Source organism: Propithecus coquereli, unplaced genomic scaffold, assembly GCF_000956105.1.
Source record: "Propithecus coquereli isolate 6110/MARCELLA unplaced genomic scaffold, Pcoq_1.0 Scaffold58, whole genome shotgun sequence".
In the NCBI taxonomy this organism is placed as follows: domain Eukaryota; kingdom Metazoa; phylum Chordata; class Mammalia; order Primates; family Indriidae; genus Propithecus; species Propithecus coquereli.
Genome location: NW_012151729.1, coordinates 1,553,121 through 1,561,966, shown reverse-complemented (window position 1 = coordinate 1,561,966; position 8,846 = coordinate 1,553,121). Strand labels below are relative to the sequence as shown.

Genomic DNA, 8,846 nt, shown 5'->3' with positions numbered 1-8,846 from the left:
GTAGTGGTTTTCACCATGTGGTCCCCAAGACCTCTTCAGAAGGTACATGAGGTAAAGACAACTTTTGTAAGATGTCTTTTCCTCTTTCTCCTAGCAATCGTATGGTGACGTTTTCCAGAGTGGGACATGCAGTGGCCTCATCTAGTCCAGATGGCAAATGAGATGTGTGCCTGCATATTCCTGTGTTTTTAAAATTCCCATTTTAATTTCTAATACAGTATAATCCACATAACCAAATGTTTGAGATCCTCAATAATTTTAAAAAGTATATAAGATTAAAAAGTTTAAGAACTGTTGGTTTAAAGAAAAACATTTAAAAAAATTTAAGCTACACAAATGAAAACATTTCCTTTGTTTTGACATAATTGAGTCAACTCTGAGGCACTAATTCTTAGCTTGACTGGAATTCTAATTGCTGTTTCTACAGATCTTTGACTAATGAAATATACAACAATGAGTGAGTAGAAAATGTTTCCTGAGTGATTTCTAACTGGCAAGCACTGCTCTAACTGGTTCACATGGACCGCCTCATTTAATCTCTACAACCACCTTTTGCATAGGTGCTATTATCACATTTTATGCCTGTGGACCCTGAGAGGTGAATGGCCGAGCTGGGAGGTCCTGGAGCTTGCACTCTACCCCAGGCAGTCTGTCTCCGCAGCCTCTTTCCACTATTCTAACTGCCTTGGCATTTCATACAGCTTAAATGCAATTCACCTGATGGACAAAGGTTTTTCAAAGTGGGGAGTCCAAGCAGGCGACATCAAGCCCACACGAGACAACATCTCCAACAAAAGCAGCTTGACTTTATTGCAGGGAAGCTAGGAAGGAGCGGGGTAAGTGAGGGTCTTTGCAGACACGTCATCGCTGAGTAGGACTGCCAAGTCCCAGGTCTGTCTGGAAGCCAGGAGGATCAGCATCCCAGGAGAGATGAAAAGGCGCCATCTGCTGCAGACATGGTGACACTGCAAAGCAGCAAAAGTCGCACTAAGAAGCAGTGGTTGGGGGTGAGCTGGAAACCCAGGGTGCAGGAGCGGGACTAGAACCCCAGTGTCCGGCCCTGCACACGGCTCCTACCAAGTATGTTACACTCGGGGTGGTCGGAACCCATTAACCTTGCTAAGCCAATCACTGTTGAAGCCCTCTTCTGGGGAACTCCCAGGGCTGGTGGGGTACCCAGCCAACAGTGCTCCCTGTCCTGTTTCAGTTTATGCTGGGAATGCAATGGATAAAATCACGAGCAAACAAATCCACCAAGAGCCAGACAATCAAGGTGACTTCATAACCAAGAAACACTTTATCTCTGTGCTTCCCAAACCTGGTCACTGGGGAGCCTCTTAAAACAGACTCTAAAGACAGATGCTGCCTGAGTGTGTAGGGGGAAGCGCTTGTTGGGCGATTCTTACCGAGTACTGCCACCTGAATCTCGGGGAGCCTTTCCCTGCCACACACGGTTACTGAAACACGTACGGACAAGATTATATCATGTCTAGGACTTGCTTCAAAATAATCTGGTGGGGGACTGTGGCATAAATGAAGCAATGATGAGTAATCTAGCAATTCTTGATTAATCTAGTAATTATCTTGAGTAATCTAGCAATTCTTGATGATCTAGTAATTCTTGGATCTGGGTACTTGAGGATTCATTTTATAACTCTGCTCGCATAAGTTTGAAAAACTTCCTATAACAAAAACGCTAAAATTAATAAAAACCGTGGGCCGGGCGCGGTGGCTCATGCCTGTAATCCTAGCACTCTGGGAGGCCGAGGCGGGAGGATTGCTCAAGGTCAGGAGTTCGAGACCAGCCTGAGCAAGAGCGAGACCCCATCTCTACTAAAAACAGAAAGAAATTATCTGGACAGCTAAACATATATATATATAAAAAATTAGCCGGGCATGGTGGCACATGCCTGTAGTCCCAGCTACTCGGGAGGCTGAGGTAGCAGGATTGCTTGAGCCCAGGAGTTTGAGGTTGCCGTGAGCTAGGCTGACACCATGGCACTCTAGCCAGGGCAACAGAGCCAGACTCTGTCTCAAAAAAAAAAAAAAACTGTGAGAATTATTCAGCCACAGAAAAGAATAATGTACAGACACATGCTACCACTTGAATGAATCCTGTAAACATGCTAAGTCAAAGAAGCCAGGCACAAAAGGGTCATATATCATTTAATTCCTTTTACGTGAAATGTCCAGAATAGGCAAATCCAGAGTGGCAGAGAACAGATTAGTGGCTGCCAGGGGATGGAGAGAGGCGTAGCGGGGAGTGATTGCTTAATGGGTAGGGGTGTTTTTCTGAGATGACGAAAAGGTTTTGAAGCTAGAGAGGGGTGGTGGCCACACAGCACTGTGAACGCAGTAGTCAGTGCATGGTCCACTTGGATTGTATGTCATGTGAATTTCACCTCAATTAAAACACATGAGAAAAATACACATTAAACTACACAGGGTTTACAACCAGCAGGTCTTACTTTTTAGTTAAAAAAATTCATATGCCCAGGCCAAAAGTTTCCAATCCAAGGTGTCCGCACCCATGTATACAGCCAGCTCAGGAACTTTTCTCTTCCCTCCCTTCATTCATTCTTGTCACAGGGCACTTTTATCAAATACAATCTTATACAGAGATTGAATTTGAAACAATATGAAACAGGGCCCTTCGGGAGCGAAAGAGGGGTCCAGAGTCCACCCGCTAACCCTCCCCACAAAACCCTCACGATGGAGGAGCAACATGGGGAACACTGTTCCACATCAGGGTGGAAACTGATAATGTTTTACTCCCTTAGGGGACAATTCTTCATGTTTGAAAGGATTGTACTACTTTCCTTCCCTTATAAAGCAGGAAAATAGGGTGGAGGTTTTAGCCCCATTTTACAGATACAAGGACCAAATCTCAGGAATGTAAAAAGTGCCCAAGTCACAGGGTGAAGTGAGGGCAGAGCTGGAACTGGAATCCCAGAACCCTCATTATTCTTCCTGGGCTTATTGCTGACCACGGGTTGTATCCACAGATGGAAACCGGATGCATCTGAGATCTCATGACTTGCATGTGTTGTCACCATATACACGCAACACTGCCATGGCTCAGGTCCCAAATATATTCCTTTAAGAAGGAGGCTGTACTCGCAGGGGGCTCTCACGTGCCACTCAATGGTTGTAGCTTGCCTCTATCTGGGGACTTCTCCAGGGACTCGTTATGGGGACAATGTCATCGGTAACAGAACTCCAAATCGGGATACCTGACTTTCTTCCTGTCTCTGCCACTCACCTGGGTGGGGTTTGGTCAAGTCACTTGCCCTCGATCACAGTGAGGGCACTGAACCACATCAGGGATGTGACAATCACTGTAATTCGTGAGTCAAATGTACTACATGGGCAGTGACAGCCAGGAGCATCCTGCTGAGACTGCGGCTGGATCAGTGAGTAAGGTCTGCCCTGGTTTCAGAGCGAGGAGTATTGGCACAGTGCCACTTACTGCCTCCCTGGATTACATAATTGAAGGGAATAGCTAGCTCAGATGCTCTTTTGCTTTGGTACCAGTCTGGGCAGAGGGCATACTTAGGAAGGTGACAGCAGTTTCAAGTAGAGAGAGGGGCAGAGTCTGAATTAACTCACTTGGTCAGAGCATAGGAGCATGCCTAGGACACAGGTACCAAACCTGATGGGACAGTCAATTTATCAAAGCCAGAGCCATGTGCGGTACACACTCCTATAGGCCCAGCTACTTGGGAAGCTGAGGCAAGAGATCACTTGAGCCCAGAAGTTCAAGCGTATAGTACCTTATGAACATGGCTGTGAACAGCTACTGCCCTCCAGCCCTGGCAACATAGCAAGACCCCATCTCTTAAAAAAAAAAAAAAAAACTACCAAAGGAGCACTGCTCAGGGTCTCAATTTAAAACCTGCTAACCATGAAATGCACTCCCAAGTCCTAAAGGGGACTCTGGGAGACATTACACAATGCTCTGTCTACGCAAAGGGGCCTATAGAGATTCCCTGGACTTGTGATTTGCAACAGACAATAGTGAAATATTTGTGACCACTTCAAAGGCAGACAGTGGACTGAAAAGAACCCAAGACACTCTCCTGCTCCACTCAAGCTCCCAAAGGGTCAAGGTATTACCTCTGATGAGAGATACGAGCAGCAGGTTTGCTCAACAAGGGGCCTCACCTACCTGGCCCCTTTGGTCCATCTTGCTGGCCAGGGGGCCCAGGCCCTTGTTACTCGGGGCCGAGGTAGGAAACGGTCTTTCCTGTTTTCCTCAGGGTCGCCAGCAGAGTATCCATGCTGTGCTCAGATTCAATGGAAACCTTCTTCTTGGGGAGATCAACGTCATACTTAACTCCTGCAGGAAGAGGAAACGGGGTGTGGGGAGAGGAAGCAGAGACCATCCCAGTTACAGTAAGAAAGAGTTCAGGCTCCTAAATTATTGCTCACAACCACCCTTCCCCTTTCCTCTAAACCAAGGATCAGCAAACTTTTCCGTAAAGGGCCCGAGAGTAAATGTTTTAGCCATTGTGAGCCACATATGGACTCGTTGCATACCCTTCTGTATTTTTTGACAACCCTTTAAAAACATAAAAACCATTCTTAGCCATACAAAAATAGGCAGTGGGCTGGATTTGGCCCATGGGCTATAGTTTTTTACTCCCTGCTCTATACTAGGACTTCTTTTAAGTTTTTTTTTTAATTTTAATTATGGACACACCATTTATTTTAAAAAAAAGTAAACATTTCTGAATAAAAGTAGAAAGTATCAGGCCTCCTACTGATCCCACCTTAGAGATCAATGTGAACAATATGGCATCTATCTAGTCTTCCTCTCAGACAAATGAAAAATAATTCCGCCAAATGGCATCACAGCATATAAACAGGTCTTGCTAATATTTCACTTTTCAATGTTCAGGCTATCTTCCCATCTTAGCATATACAGACTTACTTCATTCTTTTTTTAAAAGCTACGTAGTCTTCCCTAGTGTGGATGTATCATACATCTACTTAATTACTCCATTCCCTGTTGAGGGACACTAAGGATGCTTCCAATTTTTCACTACTATCACATAATGCTATATAGTAAACATACTTGAATGTATATTAGAAAACTTGTGAAAATATCTCCACACCTTGAATTCATAGAACAGAAATTGTGGGGCAACATATATTTGACATATTTTGAATGTTAACATGTTAATAGATACTGCAAAATTGCCCTCCTAAATGGCTGTGCCAATTTAAAGCCCCCCCAACAGCACATTGGGGGGACCTATCTTTTTATGAGATAAATGCAGAGGGGCTGGGTGCTGTGGCTCACACTTGTAATCTCTGAATTTTGGGAAGCTGAGGTGGGAGGATTACTTGAGCCCAGAAGTTCAAGATCAACCTGGGCAACCCAGCAAGACCCCATCTCCAGATAAAAAAAAGTTTTAAAAATTAGCCAGGCGTGGTGGCACATGCCTGTAGTCCCAAGCTACTTGACAGGCTGAGGCAGGAGGATTGCTTGAACACAGGAGTTTGAGGTTACAGTGAGCTGTGATCCTCTAGCCAGGGCAACAGAGCGAGATCCCATCTCAAAAAAACAAAAAAAAAGGATGCAGAGGGAAAGCCCTTGATAGGTTCTACAGTAGCCTCACCAGTGACCTGCTGGGTGACAACAGGTCGGTCCTGTGCATCACAGGCCTCAGCTTCCCTATCTGTATACAAAGGAGTCAAGGTTGGCCAGCCCCTAATGGTCTTTCCAGCTCAAGGATACCATTGGTCTGTGATTCTTCAGCCCAGGCACTGTTTTTCTAGGGCCCTAAGCAACTCAGAGAACCCTCCAGACCCTTCTCAAGAGGCCACCCAATTAGGGATAGTAGTGAAAGATGGGGAGAAACCTGTTGAAGCTCAAAGGCAGATCCTCCAGCATCAGTCAGTGGGCCTTAAAAATCGTACGGCAGAGGGTTTAGTCATAATCTCTGAATCTGTACATAATGGATACCGGGGGGAGGAGGAGTGCAACATGTCCTTGCTGCACTCCGGATTTTTGTTTTTTGGTTCAGAAGAGTCTCCCTCCTCCTTGGAATAAACATTTTGATAACATCATAGAGCTGGAAGAAACTCTGAGATTGTCAAACACAGTGGATTTCAAACTGTATTCCTTGATGCCCAGGTTCCCAGGCTGGTGCCCTTGAGCCGTCAACAAGTACACATGCCCCACTTCATCCAGAACTGGCTGCTTTGTGTAGGAGGGGATCCCGGGCAGAGTTTCTTCTTTTTTGGGGGAGGGGACAGAGTCTTGCTCTGTCGCGTGGGCTAGAGTGCCGTGGCATCATTGTAGTTCACTGCAGCCTCAAACTCCTGGGCTCAAGCGATCCTTCTGCCTCAGTCTCCTGAGTAGCTGGGACTACAGGTGCGCACCACTGTGCCCGGTTAATTTTTCTGTTTTCAGTAGAGACGGGGTCTCACTCCTGCTCAGGGTGGTCTCCAACTCCTGACCTCAAGTGATCCTCCCACCTCCACCTCCGAGAGTGCTAGGATTAATCACAGGCATGAGCCACCGTGTCCAGCCTCAGAGTTTCATTTTTAAAGCATCCACGGCAAAAGCTCATACACACTGACATTCCCATACTATAGCCCAGCTGGGGAAACCCAGGCCTGAGGGAGAAGAGCCCACAGTCATGTGGCGAGTCAGCGGTCAGGTTCTTCCACCGTTTCAGATTCTTTCAGATTAAGATCGCAGTGTACAGGGCTAGAGGCCAGCCACTGATTTGCTGTGGGTCTCTGGGCAAGTCACTTCCCCTCCCTGGCACTGGCACCAACATCCCCTTTCCACAGATGGAAAGTACAGCTCAGACGACTGCTAATGAGCGCACATTCACGTGGAAGCTAGTCGAAAACTGTGTGTTGTTATTATCTAGGGTTTTAAAAAAGAAAATCTTAGAAGATTGTCTGAGCCCGGGCACTACCAGAACTCTGATCACAACTCAGCCATTACCTTGTTCAGCCCCAGGGCCAGATCCCAGCCCTCTCTGGGCCTCAGTTTCCCAGCTATGAAATGAGGGGGCTGGATGAGAATACTGATTTACTAAGCATGTCCAAAAGAGGTGCTTTAAGAGTTCTGCACATGCCTGATTCAAAATTAATTCTTTTTAAATTGTTACCATTTAAAAAAATCTTTTAACATAAAATGACACTCCAATGTGTCATAGAGCAAAAGTTATCACACTGGAGATCACAGACATATTAACTAGCACTGCCAGGGCTCCAGAGCTAGCCCGGGCAGTACTAGTTAACTTGGCCAAATCCCAGCTCTGCCATTTACTGGCTGTGTGATCCCAGCCAAGTTACTTAACTTCTCTGAACATCAGTTCCCTCCTGTTTAAAATGGTGATAATCAAAGAAGCTACTTGAAATGGTTGTGGTGAGGATTATGTGATGTGATCCACATAATCCATTAGGAATAGTATTTGGCACATGCTAAGTACTCGGTACATTTTATTTTTGTTATCAGCTTAAACTAAAGCCTGTCCGGCTATGTCTGCATGCACTTGAACATGATATAAGCGTATCTGTCTCCCCATCCCACCGCCAGCTGAGGGCCACTTGCTCACCTCCCAGCTTGTTGAGGACCCGAGAGACGGCTTCAGCGCAGCCTTCACAGGTCATGTCCACGGAGAACTCGTGTTTCTGAAACAGATAATGGGGGACGATGAGCCCAGCCCTGCAGAGTGACCCACACACTGTGCCAGCAAGCAGAGCTACTCGGGCCAACAGAGGGCAGAGACTGGGCAGGATCTGGCTGGCATCAGTCATCGGGAGCCTGTTTCTGAGCCCCAGCCCCTTCAAATGTAAAGTGGAGTGACAAAGGGTTCTGTATCTCACAGCTTGTATCCAATGAGGTCATCCCTGTAAATCCTTTAGCAGTGTCTGGGACGCAATGAGTAGAATCACCTGGAGAGCTAGCTTACAATGGTTTTTTTCCAGTTCTATCTTCAAAATAGTGACTGTTGAGGTATGTGCTTTGTCTCAGGACCACCAATAAGTCTAACATGGATGATCCCCCACACCCTGAGCACTGCTGAGTTGGTGGGCCCGTTTACGCATCAGAAAATTACTTTTTGCCTTAGAATTACCTGGCAGCTTGCAAAAACTACAGATTCTGATCAGCAGGTCTGGGCTAGGCCGTCTATTATGTCGTCAGAGTCACCCCAAATGACTGCTCTCATTCAAGCACCTCATTCTCAGAGGCAGCACCTGAGTCCAGGGAAGGGAAAGGATTTTTCTGGGCTCTCCAGAGGGCATGAAGGGATCCCAGGCTCCTGGACTCTTCATGTAGGTCTATAGCTCTACAGCCTCTAGTCTCCAGGGTCTCTAACAAAGCAAGGATCCGAAGGTAAGCTCCAGAAGACAAGGGTTTTGTTCAGTTCACTGCTGCATCCCCAATACCTGGAACAGTGCCTGGCACAGGGTAGGCACTTAATACATTTTGTTCAGTGAATGGATGATTGACACGGGTCCTTTGCTATCAGACAAGTACTTAAAGCAATACTTCCTTTATTTTAAAATCTCAGGAAATGAGAACATCTGGGATCAGACAGCTCTGGCTTCAGATACCAACTCTGGCACCTGCCAGCTGTATGACCATGAGTAAGTTGCTTAACTCCTCTGTGCCTTGGTTTCTACACCTGCAAAGTGGGGATAGGAATGCCTCACCAGGTTAGTATATGGGATCAACGTAGGATTTTGTTTTTTTTTGAGACAGAGTCTCACTCTCTTGCCTGGGGCGAGTGCCATGGCGTCAGCCTAGCTCACAGCAACCTCAAACTCCTGGGCTCAAGCGATCCTACTGCCTCAGCCTCCCGAGTAGCTGGGAC

The 8,846-nt window shown here is 46.4% G+C and overlaps 1 long non-coding RNA gene across 1 annotated transcript in view; it reads right to left on the bottom strand.

The window, feature by feature from the left end:
• Positions 1 to 792: 792 nt before the first annotated feature.
• The window catches only part of LOC105821557, a 12,798-nt gene continuing 4,744 nt past the window's right edge, over positions 793 to 8,846 (bottom strand). The window contains exons 2-4 of the long non-coding RNA XR_001138071.1: positions 7,584 to 7,659; positions 4,169 to 4,339; positions 793 to 965 (exon numbers count right to left, since the gene is read on the bottom strand). This is a non-coding gene — a long non-coding RNA (uncharacterized LOC105821557). The remainder of the gene's footprint in view (positions 966 to 4,168; positions 4,340 to 7,583; positions 7,660 to 8,846) is intronic.